Genomic DNA, 24,411 nt, shown 5'->3' on the forward strand with positions numbered 1-24,411 from the left:
AGATGTTGTCAGATAAACTGGGGCATCTTTAGTCTGTCTTAAACGTCCTCACGACTCCACCACGACGTCTTTCTTTGGTGACTGCCCTGCGGGCTGAAAAGTTAAGCTTGAATATTCCCGCTCCCCAAGAGCTGTGAAAAGCGGCGGAGCAGGGGCCTTTCTAATTGGAGGAATGTGAAGTGAAGATCGTTGCAGCCGTAGTCTCTTTTTCCCTGCGGCCATGTCGAAATTATGTAAACTGGTGGCAGCCGCCAAGACGCCCATGTCACCCATCACCCGTGACAAACACAGAGGGGGGTGGAGGAGCACATCCTTTAAACTCCACTTCTGACGAGAGATTTTAAGAGGGTTGAGACTACAAGGCCAAAGAGAGGGAGAGGAAACGTCTGACTCCTCCTTCTCGGCCCTCCCTCCCTCTCAGGAGTTTAGAGGTGATCTGATAAACAGTTTCAGGCAAAACAGTCAGTTAGAGTACAGGATGTGTATTTATTCACAGCAGGGCTTGTGGGATATCCTGCAAAGCTTCTCGTATTAAAAGCTGAAGCTGAAAAATCCCAGCATGTGCACGCTCATTTATTCAATCATTATTTATAATTATTGTGCCATATGCAAGCGATAAATGCCCTCATCTGATTACATTTTAGATCCCTGTTCTTATGAAATATATTAAAGATTTAAAGATCTAATATTTAACAAAAAAAAAGAAAAAGAAAAAAAAGGCTGCTGGCTGACTGTACATTATTCAATACTTAGTATGGATTCCCCAATATTAAAATTTTGATATTGATGAGCTGAAAATAATAATAATAATAATAATAATTTAGAAAACATAAATAAATAAATAATAAATAATATATATATATATATATATATATATATATATATATATATATATATATATATATATATATTTTTTTTTTTTTTTTTTTTTTTTTTTTTTTGCGGAACTGAAAGGAACATATTTTAAAGGATGTTAGTAAAAATCTGTTTTGGTTGCCATTGACTTTCACTGTATGAACAAAGAAAAAAACAATAAAGAAGACATACAATTATCTTCCTCTGAGTTACACAGAAGAAACAACGTAAGGGTGAGTAAATGATGATTGAATTTTTATTTTGGTGTAAAATATGTCTTTAAATAAATGTTACAAACACAGCTAATATGGGCTGAGAGTACCCACTATTACCTGGCTAAAAGTAACATGAAACCCCAAAAATGCCATGGAAAAGAGATAATGCACAGTCCATCACTGCTGAGGAGATGTCAAATGCTCTATCACCATCTAAAAGTACTTCTGCCAAATGAGTGCTCCCTTAAACTATTGGTTCAGGAGGGCACGGTGACCTTGGACTTCATTGACAACTGCCATTGATTTCTGTCTGCGAGTGTCTCGCTCTTCGTTCTCCCGGCTTTTTCTATCAGGTCAGGACCCGAACGCATCGGTTAAAGCAGACATATGGGTGCCAGGGCAGTGAAACGCTCCCAGCAATCACTTGATTGAGGAAATGAGACTGTTTCCTGTATGAGGACATTACAAGTGGAACTCTGGCAGAGTGGGTTGTGCATATGAGCACATAACACCAGAAATGAACCCATCTTACATCATACATCATCTCTAGACTTTCCTATATATGTGACCCCGGACCATAAAACCAGTCATAAGGGTCAATTTTTTAAATATTAAGATTTCTACATCATCTGTATGCATAAATACGCTTTCCATTGGTGTATTGTTTGTAATGATATGACAATATTTGACTGAGATACAACTACTTACTAATACTTAAAAAAAAACAAAAAAAACATTAAAAACAAATAGTGGGTCTCATTCATGAAACATTCGTAAATATACGAGTAAATATCTGAGTGATTTGCGCGTAAAGAGAACTTCCCGAAAACTCTTCTCCTGATTCACAAAAACTTCGTAAACGTCAGATGTGATAGTGAAATGTGTGTGTGTGTTAATGAATTCCAATCAGTCGTAAATGGGACGCGCGTGCACGCTCACTCTCAATTACCATAAATCCCGCCCATTAAATCCGACTGACAACTATATATGAGCATCATATTATGACACCAAACGAAGGATTTCAACATGTCTTCTCAAAAGCGACTGAAAAACATTGAAGTTTTATTATCAGAAGTTCATTGAAAATGCCATTTAATTTTCAAGCGTACATAGTGGCGTATCAGGTCCTAAAAAAGGAAGTTTGGCAGCATATTACAGATCCTATTACTGGCTCTCATAATGAAAGTTAAAAGAAAAACCGTATGTAATTAATATGTATAATATTTTTTCAAAATGCTGTGTAAATATGTACCCGATTAAGGTGAATTAAAATGCAGCCGTATTAATGAGCAAAACGTTCAGACGTTAAACGCACTATTTACGCGTGGCTGGGAGCAGGTGTAGATTTCTTTCGTACCAACTAACATTTGGAAAATACGAACGTTTTAATGAATCCGAAAATTTACGCCAAAACCACTTTACACGCGATTTACACAAAAATTCGTTCTGCTCGTGTTTCATGAATGAGACCCATTGAGAAAATCGCTTTTAAAGTTGTCCAAAGGAAGTTCTAAGCAATGCATATTACAAATCAAAAATTAGGTTTTGACATATTTATGATACATAAAAATATACATAACAAAATATCTTCATGGAACAAGATCTTTACATAATTTCCCGTACAATGTATTGTTGGCTATTGCTTTGCTTTGTGCTCCAGGGTCACACATGATAAAAAGACATTTAATACAATACAATTTTCATATATATGTTATATTTTATATATATTAGATCTCATAAAATCTTTAAAAAATATATAAGATAGATTTAAATCAGCAGTTTTTAATCCATCCTATAAAAACCTATAAACTATTGTATTGTTAAAAAATAATAATATTGACATTTTGGATTTGGGGTTTTGAAATATCTAGTAATAATGTTATCTTAGCAAAAAAGATATACATTTTATTTAATAGGAAAAATATGAAATTCAAAACAGCTGTTTAGAATCCCTTCTAAATTAAACAACTTCTTTATTTTAATGTTAAAAAGACAGAAAAAAGATAAATACGATTTTTATATATAACTCTCGTCAAAGCTTTGCCTTTTTTTTCTTTTTAAAAAGTGTAGAATTTAGAAAATAATGATAATAACAATGCCTTGGCAAAAAAAAAAAAAGGAAAAAAATAATTAAATTAGATACATAAAAAGTTAAAATAAATTCTTGATCTGATTATCTGCAGATCTTCAGAAGAAGAAAAAAACACCTCTGTGGCCTACAAACAGCCTAAATGAAACCTAACTAAACAGGCTTTCTGAACACGGGAAAAACTAGAGCAGTGGCGTATTACTCATTAGAAATGAAAGAAAAGAGGAAACCAAACAAGCCCCAATTAAGCCTCCTTCTATTAAAAGGCACTTAAAAAGAAAAATAATCTCACTTCTTTTTCTTCTTGTCTCATCTTGTAGTAACAAATACATTACAGGCATTATCAGCCACGAATGCCCTTATTAGAGGCATGGGGGGGCAAGAAATCTAATTAAAGCGGCAGTAACAAAAAGGGAACTGCCTAATGAGCATTATTAAAGCACATTCCAAATAATGTAAACGGAACTCGCTCGTTTAGCTGCCCTGTCCCACTCATTAGTGCGCAGAGCAAAGAGAAGATAACGAGACAATAACGTAATCTGAACCATATTTATAACAGTTCAGATATTCTAATGAAGAGGAGCACTAGAAAGCGTCGCTGGCCTAGTTACCGGCGCGGATGCCTTGCCGCGCTAATTCCTTTGTAATATGCCGATGAAACAAGCTTCACGTTTTTATTCTCTTGCTCCGGCCCCCCCGCCGCAGAAGCAGATATGTTGGGTCAGCTGGTAGTTACACGCACATGTCAGCAAAGAGAGGAGAGGGAGGAAAAATCTGTCTAATTATTTGTCTTTAAATACGTGCATTAAGGATTCAAATTCCTAATTAAGAGACAACAGCCACTGTCAGGCTCCTGCATGGGTTATTGAACACGGCGTTGGCTGTTGCATAATTACTGCTCTTTAATGGCTGCAGACGTATGAGCATATTGCCTCTGTAGCCACCAAGATGTCGCCACCGTCTGCAATTAAATTATAACAAATTATAATAACAAAATGCATTCTGTGTTCACAGTACATTGGGATTGGATGACGAATGTGGCTTTTTTCTGAGGTCGGATGTAAGTCACGTAACTTTGGTTTTTGACAGTATTGAGTTGTATGCAAAAATAAAACGTCAGTCATCGTATCGTTTCAAATACTGTATATATATATATATATATATATATATATATATATATATATATATATATATATATATATATATTTATACTTTCAAATTTCCCACTAATTTTAATTTGTTACTTATAAAACAAAAAAAAAAAAAAAAAAAAAAAATCTGGTATTATCAGCAAAAGTTAAGGAAAAAGGAAAACAACCTTTGGTCTTTTTTTATTTAGTGTGCACACATGGACACAAAACTCAGAAAAAGTACCATTTCAGATTTTCAACTTTAAAATTTCCTATCAATTTCAATGCGTAATTTGCCATATAAAATAAAATAGTAAAAAAATAAATAAATAAAATCTGGTACTATCAGCAAACCTTCAGGAAAAAACAAAACAAACAAACAAAAAAACACCCTTTGCTCTATTTTTACTTTGTTTGCAACTTTGCACACATAGACACAAAACTCTGAGGCTTACAGAAAGAAAATATTTTTTACATTTCCCATTTAATACAGTGTTATTTTTTGTTTATTATAAAATAAAATAAAATAATCTGGATCTATTATCATAAGCAAAACAACAACAAATAGTTCGCACAATTTTATTTTATTTTTTTTAATTACTTGTGATTTCTGTGTGAAAACTGTTTATAGACAACAACAACATGAGGATGACAAAATAATGATGTGATTTTTAATTTCTGCATAAACAATCCCTTTAAAAGTCCTCTGTCAATCATAATACTAACAGTTACAGCATTCTTGAAATAGTAACCCACATACAAGCCATCTTGATTGGATCCAAAGCAAATGTAATAGTTTCCAGTACATTAAAATTGCTAAATGGACTTTCCCTCTGAACTAATACACGCTCAGAAAACATGCTATGCATGCAAACAATAATCTTAATAAATCAAATAATCTTAAAATGTAAGCCACCAAAGCAGAGTATGACAAGCACTTAGAGAAGAATTTTACGAGTTTTCACCACACTTTGACTGTTCCCAAGTGCCTAAACCTAATTAACAAAGCCAAGACATAAAGTAGATTGTCTGATAGCTTCCAAGAATTTCAATAAGTCTTCTCTGCTTGAGAGCCGAGCATTGTACTAAGCAATCACTACCTGAGGTCAACATATCAAGGACGACCAGATGAGGATAATGTTATATTTAGGGGATCAATACCAGTTCTGAGAGTAAATATATTAAATAAAAAGCGCTTTTACAAGACTGAAGAATCCTGTAGTGCTCGTCTTAGTCCTTCAAGTCTCCGGCTGAATCGAAACAAGTGAGCTTTAGCATTACCCATTTGAACCGATCAAAAGAAACGAGGAGGTGAGTTCACCCGGGGTCTTGTCTTAAGACTAAACCACAGATATGGAGGATGTGACCTCGTCTCAATGGCACAGAAACCACGATTAGGAGGACAGCGCTACAAAGCTGCTTTTAAATGAGTTCAATCAACACCTTTGCAAACAAACACAAACGGCGAGAAAACCTCCTGAACTCCTCATTATGTTGCGTTTGAAGCACTGGCTGAATTGAACCCATCTGCTGTGTAAGCACGGGCCCATATAACAGCCCTGACACTATCGGCTACATAATGGCTCAGCTCCATTAACACGAGTCCTCCTCCGCTTTTTGAGGCTCTCTGCATGTAAAAGAGACGCGGCCATGACCTTGTGACCCGCTCCGAGCGACGAGTTCCACCACAAAGCCAAGGATTAACCTCTTATATGGCACTTCTCTACGTCGATGCTGAGGACATACAAATCCATTATAGAGCTGTACAAGTGTGTTAAAACACGGCGTTTTATTACTATTATTAAGGTTTAAACCACCTAGAGCTAATGCTAGACAATCAAATTCACCGTCAGGTATACGGACATGAAGATAATCCAAATGCAAACTGGGTTTTACTTTTGAGATGTAATCAGTTACAGTGTAATCTACCATATACTTTACAGTAGAACGCATCTACGAATTTGAAATACCTTTTCCGATTTGTTTTCCATATTTAGACTGAATTTGAATTGAGAGAGCAAACAGGAGGCAGAATTAAAGAAATTTCAATTAATGGTCATTTTTTTCAGACACAGACAGATAGATGAAATGATAGTCAGATAGATAGATAGATAGATAGATAGACAAAAAGACAGATATAGATAGACAGATAGACAGACAGACAGACAGACGAAAATCAATTTTCATACAGTCAGTTTCACTTTCAATTCACTTTTACCATTTAAAATAACTAGTTTTAATGTTTGATTTCACATTCATTGAGACAAAATTGATAGAATTATAATAATGCCATAACACCGAAATAATTATCTGCTTATTGACTTCATTTCTCTGTCTGACGCTTGACAAATTGACCAAAATGTCCATCTGTAGTCAGGAAGACCACAGGGAGAAGAAGAGTTGAGAGCCGAGGCACACAACGTGAATCCCATCTCAGCAGCTGCAGTAAATGGCGTTTAATAATAGGAATGATTTTATCCTCCCTCCCAACAGTCCAGCTCCACGTCTTAAGTAGCCACCATGATCCACACACAGCCAGCCTCGCCATCCATCATCCTCCAGCCCAATAAGTGACAACAATTTCCTCCTAAGTCCCCGTTAGAGGCGGTACTCCTGATTATCTGCACTCTCCGAGAATGGAGCTCTTCTGCCGTGCCACTTAAGATCATCATACAATTACGCGCCCCTCGTGCGTCCTCGCTTTCCGAGAGCGGAGAGGCAGAATCGATGGGGGGACAGTAGGAAACACAGTGATCAGGGCCTGAGAGGATGAGATCAGATCAAGGGCATCTTTGAACATGCTGATTGAGATGTCAGCGCTCGGTAGTTTCGAGGGAAATTAGAGAATATCTCTGTGATAACTGGGTGGAGAAAATTCAGAGTGTGACACTAGGTCCTGTGGTTTGCTGCGGGACAAAAACAGTGAGAAAATACTTTATATTCTTTCTAAAGGCATCTTGTGAATCCGGTGTTAGGTGATCTCATAACAAGTGGTCAGTTCACAAAACAGGTAAAAAAAAAAAAAAACTGTTATGTGGTCAAATCATACATATCACATTTAAAAAGCAGAGTGAATGTGACCACACAATTCAACAAAATATAAAAAAAATACTGTACACTACTGTTTAAATGTTTGGAGTCTTTAAGATTTCGTAAAATATTCGGAAAGAAGTGACTAGATCAGCAAGGCTGCATTTATTTGATAAAAAATTCTACAAAACAGTAATGTTGTGAAATATTACAATTTAAAACAACTGTTCTTATTTAAATAATTTTAACTGTTATTTATTCCCGTGAGGTCAAAGCTAAATTTTCCGCAGCCATTCATCTGCAAATCATTCTAATATGCTGATTTTGTGCACTTTTCTCTTTATTATCGATGCTAAAACCAGCTGTGCCGCTTAAGTTTTTTGTGGAAACGGTAATGCGTCTTTTCAGCATTCTTGGACAAATAGAAAGTTCAAAAGAACAACCTTATATGAAATAAAAACGTAACTTTATTTAACAATTTCTACTCTTCTACTCTTCTTTTAACGCTGTCCTTACTACCTTAAATGTGTAACCTGCGTTGATGTCTATGGAGGATCAGAAAGTTCTCGGATTTCATCAAAAATTTCTTAATTCGTGTTATGAAGATAAACAAAAAGGTTTAATTTCAATTCTGTCCATAAAGTCTATGCAAGTGGTTTAATTTTTAAAATACTGCATGTTGGTGTTAATGTTTATAAATTCTTATTTCCTTTATAAAATATTGGTCAAAGGCCACTAAAGTAAAAAGTAAAAGTAAAATCCCGATCAAATCACCTAAATACACAGGGATGCTCAAAAGACACATAAAGAGGGCCTGTGTAAACAAACAGAATTATAATTTTGCATATGATAAAAACCAATGAAACCTATGACAGGTGGGCGCTAGCTGAGGAACGTTCTTATAAATAATAAATATAAAGACATAATTATCGTCATAGCAAGAATGACATTGTGTTTGTCTTCTTTCATGTTGGAAACCACATTTAATAAGTAGGAGTGACATAAAAGCCTAATTAAGATGGACTCGAGCAGCTTGATAAAGGAATGCCATGTAATTTTTGCTGGCTCTTATGCATGTTCTAGTTCATTTCGCACCCTGTTACACTAATTAACGGCTGAGACCACGACCGCATGAAATTACAGCCAACAAAATCGGCGGCTTAACAAAAGGGATTTTGACAGTTGTTGGGCAGTCTGAAGGCAGGTGTGAGCACGACATCAAACAATAATTACGTCTGTCATTGAGAGGCTCGGTGCGCGCCGTGCACTGACTCCTCCAAAGCTAAGAAATACAGATGGAGAATTCAAGCATGAAAACCATAACCCGGTGGTGACAGCTTTCTGTTATCATGCCATCAAATGATTCCCAAAATCCGTCTTTAAAGTAAATCCACAAAAAATGTGAAGTTGTAGAATGATTTGACAGCTGAGCAGAAGACTGTGAAGTAGACTGGCCTGTGTCAGAAGACACTGATGCATAACCAAAACGCTTTACATTCCCATCAAGAACTGACTGCATTTCAATGCTGCCAACGTGTTGATGCTGTCGATCCCGTAATCTCTTCACCAAAGCAGATGGTTTAAACTTTAAATACACAAAAAACATCCGCTGACCAATCCATCTCATTTACTTGAAAATTCAATGGCTGAGGTACTCTGACATTTATTGAGATTAGAAGAAAACTTTGCACGTCAAATGCAATAAGTGGTTGAGGAGTCCATTAAACAGCACAAAATCAAAACATGTTTAGGGGAAGTGTGTCATTTATGCACCACTACCATCACCAAATGGATAAATTAAGTAGAAATATATATAAAATAGAAGTTTTTCACAAACACTCATGTCTACGACTACAAAACTAAGACATGCTATGAACTGATTCTCCTTTTCGGGTAGGAATGCACCAATATAATAATTATTTTCCATAACAATAAGCTGATAAATATTTTTTCATGTTATAGCTGATAACCGAATACATTTATAAAACACTAAAATCCATAACTTTAGGCATCACAACATTATTATGCATTATAATATGGAAAAAACAATATTAATTATGTCATTTGTTAAAGAGTACATTTAACACTGTTAAATAATTAGTGCACTTTACACAAAATAACAACTTTTAAACCTGGAGTGAGCATTAGATATGGGCTAAGGTTATCCAAATATTGAAATAAAAAAAATGAGCATGCACAATTAAATATTCTAAACCAGATGATAAATGCTAATATATATAAAATAAAAACTAATGTTTAACAACAACCGATAAATAAAAATGACCAATAACCGATAACCGATAATAATAACCGATAAACTAAAACAAAAACAAGATTAATATCTGCTGATAACCAATAACTGTTGACTTTAAAGGTCAAATACTGTCACACGTGTCTAGGAGGACTTACTGTTGGATGCGCTGAAGAGGAAGCGTTAGCAAATCCTCAAGTTTCTGGTGAATGAACTCAGGCCTGGATTCCTGGAGCTTTTTAAACCGTCTGAAGGCTTTGCTTTTCTTCACCTGAACCTGAGAAGGAAATGAACCATGAATCAAAGATCTGCTTCCATGAAAACAACTTGATACAACAGTAGAGCACATTTGATAATGCTAGCGATAACACTGTTTACCTCCCACCAACAGTATCACCCCTGTAGATGATGCGTGTGGCGTGATGTCTATTGAATTGTGCATTCAGTCTCGCTTGTGACTCAGTCTCACTCATGCACAACGAGACATCTCTGTTTTCTCTTATCACAAGCTGTCTTCTGAATAGAGGCAACCCTGGTTTCATTATTAAACATTCAGACAAACCATGTCAGGCTAATGGCAGACAGAGTCAAAATATCAGAGCAAAATATCACTTCTTTATGTAAAATTAGTTTGGAATCGTGCTTCCCTCTGAGAAAAGCAGAAGTCAGTGCTACTTTTTTGTGCTAAATAAATAATAAATAAACATATCGAGTACACAAAACAATCCATCATCTTCAAACGGCACTCACCGTGTACAACACCTGTTCGGCTAACATTTATGGCCGAAGCAGCTGGGGTCTCCCTCTGAGAAACACGGCAACATTAAATCACCGCATGTTGGGAATGCTGTGAGAGGAATCCTTTATTCAGGAAAGCCAAAAAAAAAAAAAAAAAAAATCTGATTGAATCCTGTAAAATGCATAAAGCTTTCCACATTTTAAAATAATAGGAAAGTCATCAAAAAAATATTTAAAAAATATAAAAATTCTATAATTAAAAAACTATAAAACTATAAAACTATATTTCAAATAAAATGAATGCATCTTGTCTGAAAAAAACCCCCTAAAACATTAAAACTTTAAATTATTTAAACTAGTGAATTTAAGCATCTCAAAATTATGATGTAAAGCATGAAAACAACATTAATTTTGAGAGTTGCTAATGATTTGAATTTTTTTTTTATTTTTAAAGATTAAAAATGCTGTCATTTATTGATCTATTTCAAGATTCCTATTAAACATAGCTGGATATATGAATGTTTAATATTAAAATAGAACATTTTTAATTGATGTTTGATCAAATAAATATTTTTACACAAATAAATAAATAGATATAAATCTATACTGGCCAATAAGTTAAATGGTACAGATATATTGTGCATTTCTAAAATAATTCGAAACTATCTTTTAACAGAATTAAGCATCACATTACATATGTTCCATCAAAGTTAAAAACGGTACTAAAAAGGAAATTAAAAATGTCAAATTAGCATGTAACAACACGTAAAAAGAGCCACTGGTTGAGTAAGCGTTGAGATCTTGGCCTAGATAGCTATTCTCTTAATCATTTTCATGCGACGGTGGATTTTGAAGGACAAACCAGCCATGTTTTAATCATGCGACATGGCAAACACGCCAGCCCATGTTCCAGCAATTACAGCCATGTAGGCCTAGCAGAGGAATCAATGCTAACTTAAACAGCTCAGTCTGCAATCAATGAGAACCAGTCAATTGACCGCAGACGTATTCCTCCTCTTAATTAAGACATTAATATCTGTGAGGCTCCAGGCTTCCCCTCAGATAAATAAAACCAGATGTTAGCACGCGGCTTGGAAGAGCTTTACTGTGAGGCTAACACTCAAACATATATTCGGTATCAGACACAATTACTAGCATAGCACGAAACCCGTTAATATGCCCCCTCAGTTCACCACAAGCACACAGAATACAGAAGTTAGCATTAGCCAGGCGTGCCAATGATTCTTTAACCACTAACTGATTTGGTCTAACAAGGAATCAGTCATCCGTACACTTGGGTACAGGTGCCTTGCCGAGGGAGGAGCTAATTAGCAAAGAGAGAGACTCCCCATCGCACTTTTTTCCGGCCGACTGATGGAGCCTGCCCACTTAAGTCAAGCGTAATGAGATGGTAGTGTTGGACCTAATGGTACCGCTGGGCTTTGCCTGGAGAGATCTGTTTGCACAGAGTGTCATCCATAAGCCTTAATCAGGTAGGTGACTCCATCTTTTTTCACCGTTCCAAACGTCAATCATTTTGAATGGCGATCTTTGAGTTACTGACCCGACATTGTGTTTTCTCTTCCTTTTCCCTCCACAAGGTTGAGCCGAACAATGTGGTAGGGTGAAAAAAGCTGCCATAGATGAGGAATTGTAAAATGATTTAATAGGTTTGGACTAATTAGAAGTAGAGCATGACATACTGTCAATCCTGCGCATTACCATAGATCTATAATGAATACATATTCATGATTTCATATCGATAGACGTAGCCAATGGCTTTTGTATAAGGAGGTGACCTCTATCCAGGTAATAAGACATTAACTTGTGAAAAGCCAATACTAGTGACCATTTAATTTCATAGCAAGTAAAAAATTAATCTAAATCATAATCAAAAGAGAAGAAAAATTACACAGTGTGTCAAATTTAATAATATTCACCTTATATTCAAGGCCGTACAACATAAAGAGTCAGACTTGTAAGTATGGCTGTCGATGCCAAATGCTGATCATGTGAACAGAAGTGAAAAGGGGATCAAGTCTGACATATGAAAACATTTAACTTTAACTTACCATGAGGACTTTTTTAGCCGTCTGAATGTTGTCAACATACTACGTGTTGTACAAATGCAGATGAGTGCAAAACTCCTCAAACCCAATGCCCAATCTCCCCAGTTCTAGATGAGTGAGTAGGGTCCAGTTTAACGAAGTAAAAAATATTGTTTGCTCTATGCAGCATAATTGATCAATCCTCAAATGTGCTGTTAAAATGTTTTTTAAAAATATATATACACACATTTGAAAAATAAATAAATTAAATGTATATTATTTGCTAACAAATAAGTTAATGAAATAATAAATTTAATATAATAATTCATTATATTTTATTCAATTGTTTATTAATTTGTTTTATTTTTCCTGTTGTTAAATTGCACAATTGCATATTAAATCATGCTTTCAAAGAACCGTAGTACTGTGTCAAATCATCAGCAATTAAGTACTGTTAACTCAAAAAAACAAATAACAGGGCCCACTTTCACGGTACCCTACCCTGCAGTCTTGCCACCGCACTCCAAACGCAATGATAACCCTGATACTGTTTTGGAAATCAAGGCACTTCTTGTCACAAATAATGAGGGGGGTTAGTTCAGAGGCACACGTATTTGCGAAAGGAAGTGTTTTTAGTCAGATTTGTGTGGTGTCATGCGAGGGCCCCTCCCTGTGGGTGACATACTTATTTGAGACAAGGGTGCTGAGGCTAGCGCCCAAGGGCAAGCGTGCAGCGCTTTGTAGCGGGAACGCACTCATTGCGAAACCAGGAACAAAACAAGGTGTTCAAGAGGAATGGAAGAGTTGGTGCTCTGGCTGTCAGGCACATTAGGGTGACATGGGTATAATTCAAGGGTGAGGGTGTTGACACTTGTGAGGGAGCTTATTATCCAAACTTGGTGAGGTAGATACCGCTTAGACCAAACAGAAATACAGCCTCAGATACACGCACACTCTCCCTAATGATGTTCCCTGAGACTTTGCGTTTTTTACATGCTGGAAGAAGGAGCATTTTGCGGTTGAAGTTGATTTAAATAGATTTTAATGAAGTTGCAAGCCAAGGTAGCCTCTGTTCGTAATCGGGAGATGCTAGAGCAGCCGAGAGAGTTCTAACGAGGGCAAAGGGCGGGAAAAATAGTGTTTCCTTTTTCCTCCTCACAGCCAGAGGCTATTATGATAAATATGAAATTACGACTTACATTTTTTATGCTCTTTTTTTTTTAGGCCAATTAAATTCTCTGGCCGTCAGGAAGATGACAAAGATAACATTAGCATTCCTCCTGCGTCATGCTAATCTACATTAATTCTTAGCGGTTGCGACATCTGGGCTGGGCACAGACTCAACCAAACAATGGAGGCCTATGTGGCTTCATCTGTGGGAAGCGAGAACTGAGGAATACTAATTATCGTTGATGAATAGTTAGCAGCGACACAAACGCTCGTAAAAACACAAATATGTACAGGACCCAAAAGCATCGTTCGGTTTGTTGGGAGACTCCCTCCTCCCTTCGATAGCGACAAGGACCCTCTTCCTTCATATCGGATACTATTTGATCTATTTCCACACCACATTTACTGTCATTAAGAAACCCCCAAGACACACTCGTTCAGAATATTTCTTTCTCAAATGCGTTTTTGATTCTGTGCTACTTAAGTGACAGCTCTTTTCAAGTTGGTGATCACTGTTACAGTGCATTCTAGGATAATTGGGTTCTTCCCACCATTGCCTTATTCCCCTCATCAGGTAAACAGTCATAATTCTGACGAATGGCAGTGGCGTGACAATATATTCAAGTTTTGTTTGTTTGCTTGTTCAGCAGTGTTTAATGAATACGGAATGTATTTAAGTCTTTACCGACCCAATAGTATCATGTGATGTACAAACAATGAACTTCAAACCAACTGCACACTATTCTTTTAAACTTAAATAAAACAGATAGATATTTTTATATTTCTTCGAATGTCATCGTGTTACTGTCACCTGCCATCATTTTGAAGGTTTTACGGAAAAACTGGAAATGATTGGTTAGTATTGTCCTCGGGTTATATAATCACTCATAAGACTTTATAGAAAAAAATTATTATAAGACAATTAATTGAAATAATACATCAGAAATGTAAAATTAAATTATTTTAAAAGCATAAAATTTAATATATATATATATAAAAAAAGAATACAATTAATTTTCTCATTCAAAATGTATTTCTGGCAAATGCATAAAATGTACAAATAAAATAATTTCAAATTCAAATACAAATTTTCTCATCCTCATTTTGTTCCAAACATGCATGACTTGCTTTCTTCTATGGAACACAAAAGGAGAAGTTCTGAAAAATGTCCAGGCTGTTCTTTTCCATACAACAAAAGAAGAAGGTGGATAAGGAGCAGTCAAGCTCAAAAAAAAAACAAAAACAAAAAAAACCTTCACCGTTAAAATAGTGCTTCTGTTGCCATACAAGTGTGTGTATAAAAAAAAGTTATGTAATCGGATTAATTTTTTCAAGTAACTAGTAAAGTAATGCATTACCTTTAAATTAACTTTTTCAAATAAGCTTTATTCATTTTACTTTTGGTGTGAAAGGGCCTTTCAAGTTGCAAAAAATAGAACTTTTAGAATTAGATTTTTGTTATTAAAAATTAATAAGCATCAGCTCAGGTGACTAAAAGTAACACAAAAGCACGTAATGCATTACTTTGTAAAAAGTAACTAAGTAACACAATATTGTAACACACTACTTTTATTAGTAACTATTACCATTCACTTTCATAGTATGAAAAAGAGCAGCTTGGACAACCTGCTAAATATCTCGTTTTTCATTTCACAGAATATATAAAGTAATGAAAGGACATTTGAACAAATTTACTTTAAAATCTACAATGGTTTATAAATTCAGATGCGTTCATACTATTTTTTTTCTACTATAAAGCGCATATTGTGTATGATAAAAAAATAAATAAAAAAATATTCTACAGCTCACCTCCTGTCCTTGTTCTCTGTTTTTCTGTGCTACAACTAGTCCAAGATAAAAAGTGATGATTTCAGCTTAGGATTCAAATAACCTTCAGCAGCCGCCGTAGATATCAACATGCATCTGAAGAAGCTTCCTGATAACGATGTGGTTTTGGAGAACGCGAGCACTTTATTCGTTTTAATCAGTCAGCCACTGCTGTCTGTTCACAGATCTAAATTGAGAGACTGCCATTACGCTTCACCCGGCACTTCAATAACCGATTCTAATGATGATATATGGTAACCGAGCACCGATTTATCCAATACATCGGGCTCTGAAACTCAGCCCTCCATCTTCATTCAGCCACTGTTTGTAGAGAGGCCCGTCAATCAGGCATTGATGGGAGGCTCGGGGACCCACAGTGATTCATTATTCAGACAATTTTATGATTCTCAATCAACAGGGCCTGAATGAGGCCCTCGAAGGCAGTCAGTAGTTCTCCTTCCAGTCGTTTGGTAATATGTACGCAACAAAACCACGATGTATTAACTCATACGAAAACTTTGGCCAATTCATGACTAATGAAATCTCCTGACTAGGTTTTTCCTGTAAGGTAACATCTCTCTGAGCATGTCAGTTAAAAAAAGAGTGATCGTGTTGTTAAATATATCAAACACTGCTCACCTGCACTGAAGAGCTCTCTCTAGCGGATCTCTCTAACGCAAGCTTGAAGCTTGTCTTAATACAATACACTTACAGGCTGTTGGACATTAGGAGAGGCATGCTTTTCTATTTTTGCTTTCAGATGTGGTACATCAAAACACAAAACACTTCACGAGAGCTCTGTGCCATAGATAGCCTCAGATAAAATTAACAAGAACAGGCTTCTTGACACCTGTGAGTTAATTTGTTGTTAGTCTGCCCGGCCCGCATGGGCAGATCAATGCCGACTGCTCTTCAGGCCAGTTTTTCTGATGTATTATTTCATCTCCTGCGCCTCGTTTCCAGCGGCTCCGGCTTTTCATTTGCTCAAGCTGTCATAAATGCCCCTCAAGCAGAGTGTCTAATCGTCTGTATGCTGAAGAGTCGCAGCTGGGTTTCACGACTTAGCACAAAGACACTATCAAAGTCATCACAGAATTTCTTATTATTGTAAACTATACATGTACACCTTAGACTGAAATAACTGATAACTTCTTTTTAGCTGACATTACAAATATCTCTAATTTTCCAACTCACTGCCCTTCTCAAAAGTGCCGGTACTTTAGTTCGAAGTTGCTACCAAAATTAAAAACCTTTCAGTATGATGTGCATATTTGCATTCATGCCCTGCAAGCACTCAGGGCTGTTATTTTAGTATTATTTATAGACTATTGTATTATTTATTACTAGTTTTTAAAGGAACTTTTATTTAAAGCTTTGATCTATATAAGTTTTAGCCTTTTTATTTGTTCATTACAAGTCACTAAAATACAAGCGTCTGCCAAATTCATAAATATAAACATGTCTTTATTTAAAATTTTGCACTTTAATGTATTTCAGTTATTCACCAAAGCAAAATTTATATTTTTTTAATTTAAATTTTTTTCATCTAATATTTATATTTTATTTAAGCTTTATTTTAGTTACCCAAGACAATTGTAAAAAAAAGTATTTTACAATAACAAAACTGGTTCACAATCAAATCCATTTATTGCTGTATTAATGTTTATTTTAAGTATATTGTTATGGACAAAAACAACTTGTAATAAAATATTACATCTAAATACAGTTCAATTATATTGAATACAGACTGTTTACAGGTTTAATTACCAAAAAAAATAAAAATAATAATAAAAAAATAAAAATAATAAAAAAATAATTCAATAAAAAATCTGGAAGGATAAAAAAAAACAATATTTTAATTTAATTTGTTAATATTAATGTTATTATACCAATAAAATATTATTTAATATTATTTTGTCTGAATTAAATAGCAATTTTTTGGTACTGACAAGCACAAAACTTCCCATAGAGCTTAATGTTAACAATGCCAAGGACAAGGTTATTATGAGTTTGTTCCTAAAATTCTGACATAAAGCTTCAACACTATGTCCTGCTTTGAATAAAAACATTTGTCACAAACAAAATAACAAAAAGTCCATTAAAACTACTGAAATGTTGGTATCATAATGAGATCTTATAGGATAAAATCAGGTCTTGCACGAATTCTTTTTATATTGAATATCCAGTGTTAATCAGAAGTGCAAAACTTGAAATGGGCTGCAAACAGTGTTTCATGGTAACTTTAAACCTTGTATGGAACAGCCTGATGTCTATAACCGGCGAACCATCTACAGTAGTGCTGAAGTCAGGATGAAAGACGGAGTCTCAGTAATGAACGCATGGTAATGAACACTTTCATTAAAAATACATGTTTAAAACATCAGCGATTGCAAATACTTATTTTTAGCAACACATTAGGCTTAGAAAACACAAATGGCGGCCATTATGAACAGGCCACCATCACCTCTGATTGTAACAGAGGCAGGATAACGGGAAATACTCTGGAGAAAGTGCATCTGTAAGCCTAAATCCAGCATCCACATCGATTCTCAATCCAATTAAAGAGAATAACATAAGATAAGGCACACCAGGCAATCTCCAAGTTCTCAAACTTGATTCTCCTGTTAGACCCCAATTAATACTCCCCTACCCTCTCGTCCTTTTTAAACGGTATCAAAGCCAGCCACCCTCAGCCGCCTCTCTCCCCTGAGCGCGAATATTCACTTAATTATTTAAAGGATACTTACTGGTTTATTAAATGAATGGATTTAATTGAACTGAAGATGCTTTCTCTAATGTCCTGCCCGAGGGTTCCTTTGGCCTTCAAGATCTCCACAAAGTACTGGAGAAAAGACAGAGACAGGAGGGAGAGAGAATTTAATTTCCAGACGCCACTCGTACATGACTCTTCATCTTACTGAGAGTGTCACCTCTCGTCGCACACCCTTGAGACAAAGCGAGAACAAATCTGTGGAGAGCCAAGCATTTTGCAGCAATGACATCTCAATTACCTCCAACTACTTCGTATGAGCCACATATCTAACACAACTCCACCGGCGGTTTGGTTTCTCAAAATAAGTTGTGTTTTAACAGTCAACCGTTTAATTAGCTGCGCCATTCAAAAACAATGAGAAAGACCTGCGAGTTCGCCGTGTTAGCTTTTCAAGTCCAAATGCCAATTCGTTTGATATACACAACAAAAAACGCCCAGAAATGGCACGGAAAACTGTGTGATCTTAATTAGCTGCAGAATGAAAGCCTTGAGCAGGTTATAAACTATGAATTTCAAAGGAATAGCCCTGTGACGGTGTCAAGGACCACTCAATGAACGGAAAACCTTGTGCTGTTGAAACAGTCAATAAAGCTCTCAAAGATAATTAGAATTTCAGATTTGTATTAATAAGGATATTCTGATGATAATCACATTTTTCTGTTTCTATGACTAAACCCAACCCTGACAAGTGATTCTCCATCAGTCTAATGTTTGATACAAGTCAGCCCATGGGCGTTTGTGTAATGTTGGGCCTATAGAGAGACTAACCGTGATGACCAGATCTAGCTGTTCGCAGTATCTTTGTTCACTCTGGACTAGCTCACGGGCCGTGCGACTCCTCTTCCTCTTCCTCTCCCAGCGGTCCCGCTGCTCCTGAATGCTGCGGATGCTCATGGGGGTGAACGGACTCGGAGCAAAACTCATGACAGACCAGTCCAGATCAGTGTTATACCTACAAAACAGAAAATCACTATTAAACAGACATCCAATTACCGGTTGATGACCAACATAAAGATGTAATGATGATAACTGAAATCTACATATTTATATTTAATATATATCTGAAGTTGAGCTATTAAAAAACTGAAATAAAAATTTGAATTAAAATTATTTTGTATTATTTTACTTAAAACATATATACTTAAATATTAACTTTCAAATGATTTATTATATATTAATTTGTGTGTGTGCGTATATATATACTGTATACAGACACACACACGTATACAGACAATACATTGTATATTATATGTATATTTTCACATATAATAACATTTGTATTTTTAAGAATTCAGAACTTGAACAATTTAATACTAATAATAATAATAACAATAGTTTTATAAACTGTTGATTATTGTTTATGATATAATTTATAGAATTGTATAAAGTTCTTAAAGAGCTAATAGAAAATAAATAGAAAATATTTCAAATATTAAATGACTTTTTAAAATAATTTAGATTACTTTTATTTAATTTCAGTTTTTTTCCTATTGATATTTTTTAAATTAATTTATATTTGATATAAAAAAATCTGATTTCATCAAATTTATTATATATTAATCTATATGTGTAAGAAATTATAATACATTAAAAATATTTTAATAATGATTTTTATTATTTCAGCCTTGTTTCATTGCATTTGCTTATATAGGTGTTTTTAATAATTCATAATTTAATAAAACTGTATAATTTTGTATACTTTTTACTAGTGCTGTCAAATGATTAATTGTGAATAATCGCATTCAAAATAAGTTTTTGTTTACATAATATATGCATGTGAATATTTTTAAATATTATTTATATGTATACATTTATATTCATATAATTCATTTTATTTATAAATATATTTAATATATAAACATGACATGAGTAAACATGGAAGTGATTAATCACGATTAATCATTTGAAAGCACAAATTTTTACATATTGTAGTTGATAAACATAGAACTCTATATAGTATTTATTCAAATAAAAGCAAAATAAAATATTTTAAATATTTTAAAGACTTCATTAATCATTAATGTTTTGTATTTTTTTTTAAAGTACTTTTTTAGCCAATTTCATAATTTACATTATTAGGGTGTTAAAAATCCATATTTTGACATTTCTAAACTACAATCAATACAGTCAAATAACTAGCCAACAGACCTAGTATGAGGGACGACCATCTATTCAGTCCCCTATGAATTCGTAATGACAAACAAACAACATATGCAGAGGGTAAGCCTCCAATTAAGAGAAGCCAAACCTACACATATCCCAACAACACTGAACAACACACACTCTTGATCTATGACTTAGTGCATGCTCTCTCTCTCTCTCTCTCTCAGCGAAGTAAAGTCTCAGTCTCTCCATCATGACTCCCTCCCCCAGCCGGTGGAGCTGTCCCTTGACTCCGGGTGTCCTCTCTGCACTGCCTCATTAGTGTCAGCTCTAATGGAGCGTCAGGGCCAGAAAGAGGAACGAGACCAACACTTTAACAGCAATTAACCCTTGTTCTCTCCTGAGGGAGGCTGGCGTCAGCCCTTCTATAACACACTGTAAACAAGGCAGCCCGATCAACCCAAAAAGACTAAGAGGTGTGCATGCGGGTATCCACGAGGAGTGAAAGCACCAATCCCATCCCATCATCCTTTGTGGTGCCCTCCCCTTGTTTGTACAAAACCCCCTTAAAATGTGAACGGCATCCCCTGAAGTTCCTTGTGCCCCATGCAGCTTCTGCTAAGTGCTGCGTCTGAAGCCAGTGCCACAGTCCATTTTTACCAGCAACTTACTGTAAATTGCATCACTCTCGACACTCATATAAGCAGTCAATTTTGAGAAATATTGCAGCATTTTAGGCCCAGTGAAGCCAATTAAAAGCCAGCTGAAGAGGACTGGGGTCAGGAGTACCTAGTTAAAAAGAATAAATATGGAGCAACCGGCAGGGTTTGTTTGCATAACTCAGCGCTTATATTAAACAAGCCCACTTTCTTTAGTTCAGGATAAGGTTTTATGCATACATATGGAAAATTACAAAGACAAACCCTGGTTTTCTTTACAAACACTCTTGTCTCTAAATATAAAAGTGTTGGGTAACACCTGTAAATAAAGCAGTGCAACATCATCAGCATTGGCAAGTCCACAGATCTGCTTCCCAGAAGAGCCACATGGATGAGGGGTGGAGCTGGAGCATGTCCAAATATTCCCACTCACTGTTATTGCTCTGATGGTTACGGTTAGATCTGCAGTGCTATTATAACTGGCATCATATTATACTTTTTGTTAACATTTATTTATATTTTGTTATAGTTTCTCTTTCTTTAATTTTTGTTCGTTTTAGTCATTACATTTTATTATATAGTTTGTATTTATTAGTTTTTGTTTATTTATTTTTGTTATTTTAGTTTATTCAGTTTAAGTCATTTTAGTGAAAAAAAGAGAAATGCTGCCTGTAGATGAATTACTGTTATACTGGTTTTTTTTTTAATTTAACATTTATTTTATTTCAAGTATGAAAAAAGGTTTACGGTTTTAGTTCTAGTTAAAGATAATGACCATGAATTTAGACAATTGTAAGAAATCTAATTTTTCCCTTTTTGTATGTCAGATTCCAGGCTTTTAAATTAAAAATGGAAACAAGTCCAAATAAGGTCTAATAAAAGCAAACTGATGTCATCATGATGGCCTAAAGCAAGTTTAACTCTACAAACAGCAACAACTAGCTGATTAAATATTTCAAAGCTGAGCCAAAGCATAAACATTTAGATTCCCTATAGAAATTCCCATGAGTTTTGCATGACTTCTTAAGACACTCATTTCCATGATTTTTGCAGGCCAAGGAAATCACAATTTTACAACTAGATTTCCAGAGATTTGGAAATCATGGAATTAAATAGTGATATAACAGTAAAATTATTCTTATAGGTCTCAATTTGATTCCAGAAACAAGTCATTGTTGAGAAAAAAAGAAAAAAAAAGTATATATATATATATATATATATATATATATATATATATATATATAACCTTATAACCTAGTTGCATTTATTATTATTTTTTATTTATTTATGTTTTTGCTGCAGGGGTGTACTTCTACAGTCTACATTTATTTCTTGTTTTATATGAGGTCTCTGAGACTACAGATACAGTATCTAATTTCAGTAAATGAAATATGATCTCATTGAGTAAGAAGCTGAGTTTATAATCAGCTCTTACAATTCACAAAAGCATTAAGTATCAATCTTTAATATAAGTACAAACAAATATAGCCTTAAGGGTCTCTCAGATCCTAAGAAACGGAGAATTAAATAAATACGTAGCTTTTAATTAACGATGAAATTTCTTTTGTCACTATTTATAATAAAGCTCTTTAATGTCAACAGGCAGGGAGTGACTGGCCTGTTGTTTTTAATGTGTTTATCAAATCACAAAATGTCAAAAACACAGAATTTCGGATCCTACAGTATTTGAATAACTATTTTCAAAACGGATTTCTTTCTTTCTATATAGCCTACACAAACATACGAGGTCACCATACGCAAAGACATTCACCACTCGCAACTAAACATAACGTTAGGAGATTTGGAGACAATAATGCATATTAAGTATGACATATCTGACTTACTCAAAAATAATGTAGAAGTAACTCTTTCGCATGACTGAACTCAAAAACAATGTAGAAGTAGACTACACGGCTGTTGTCACGTGTTCTATATAGCTATATAGCTCACTTTATGATCCAGTTACCATTAATAAAATCGTAAGTAGAACGTATAAAAGAAAAATCATTTCATACCTGACGTTGTTCGTTCTTTTCAAATTGAATACAGGCGCTCCTTCTGACGCTCTCAGAAGTTCCGGGTTGTTCTGCGCTCTGATTGGTGCCCAAAAACATGTGACGTCATCACGAAATTGAGTAGATTCGGCGCTGGGGTCATTTCACCAAAAGCCTAATTAACAGTTAAATTAATGATTTTATAAACAATTAATCTTATTTCTCAAAGACACATAAGTAATACTACTTTATTGGATATAATATGTAGGCTATGTAATATTCATCCTAAATGTCATTCTTTGTCTGACAGAGTAGAATGAAATGTTTTCTTTAAATCACCTTTTCAAAATAATAAAAGAAAAATCACACAATTCTTAGTAGGCTATTATTGACTGACTCTTTTTTACTCAAGATTAAAACTTGTGTGAGTGGATGGATTATTTATGACTTGTGTTCTTTCTGTATTTTAATGATCATTAAGAACAAGATGGAGCACACACTTTCATAAAAAAACTTAAATTTATAGAAAGTGCCTCCAGAAGTGCGTAAGGCTTGTTAGGTGAATCCAATCCAACAGCTTCGAAGCCCAAAACAGAAAAGGAAAAATACTAAATATCTTCTAAATAAGACGAACCATAAATTTTACATTTAACTTTCGCATCCTAGGAGTTAAGAAAGGGAGTTTAGTCTATACTCCTGATGATTCATCTTAGGAAATGAAGGGAGGAGAAAACACATCTCAGCAAATTTCTGCTAATTATACAAGAGTGTTGGCAAGATGAAAGTGATGCCCTGTGATCAGGCTTGGCACAGTAATAGCCCCTAACTCCTCATAGACAGTCCCTCTAATATAAGGAAATCCATCAGGACCCCCAAGTTCTGAAGTGCAAGCATCAACTTCTCAAACTATTTGCTTCTCCTTCCCACAAACAAAAAGCTTGCAGCCCGACATCAGCGAGAACACTGACATCTAGTGTTGTCTGTGTGGCTATCTGAGAGTATCCAGCCTCTGACCAGCGTGACCAATGCAGCATCTGCATGGAAAACATGTCCAGACCTGATTTTATAGTGCTCTTGCATAAGGAATTTCTTAAGGAATTAAAATCAGACATGATTAGAATGCATAATGTTCTATAGTTCACCCAAAAATGAAAAAACAAAAAACAAATCTGTCACCATTTACTAAACCTTATGTCGTTCCAAAACTGTATGACTGACTTTCTTCAATGTATTTGTGTAGTGAAAGTCAATGATATAGAAGCTTTCTGCTGCCTTGAGATAAAAAAAGAAGATAATTATATTAATAACAATAAAAAGGTAACTGCGACTTTTTATCGCATAATTCAGACTTTTCTTCCTTACAATTCTGAGCTTCTATTTACATTCAAGTCATTGAGCAGTTGCTTTTATTCAAAGCGATTTACAAATAAGGACCAATCAAACCAACAAAAGAGAAGCAATATGTAAGTGTTGTGAAAAGTCCTGGTGAGTTTCACAATTCTGACCTTTTTTTCTGTTTTTTTGTCAGT

General features: G+C 34.9%; 1 pseudogene; it reads right to left on the reverse strand.

Moving 5' to 3' along the window:
* LOC113063046 (rho guanine nucleotide exchange factor 39-like) overlaps positions 1 to 22,970 on the reverse strand; it is a 37,519-nt pseudogene extending 14,549 nt beyond the window's left edge.
* Between the last annotated feature and the right edge of the window lie 1,441 nt (positions 22,971 to 24,411).

This window comes from Carassius auratus, chromosome 4 (genome assembly GCF_003368295.1).
Source record: "Carassius auratus strain Wakin chromosome 4, ASM336829v1, whole genome shotgun sequence".
NCBI classification, from domain to species: Eukaryota; Metazoa; Chordata; class Actinopteri; order Cypriniformes; family Cyprinidae; genus Carassius; species Carassius auratus.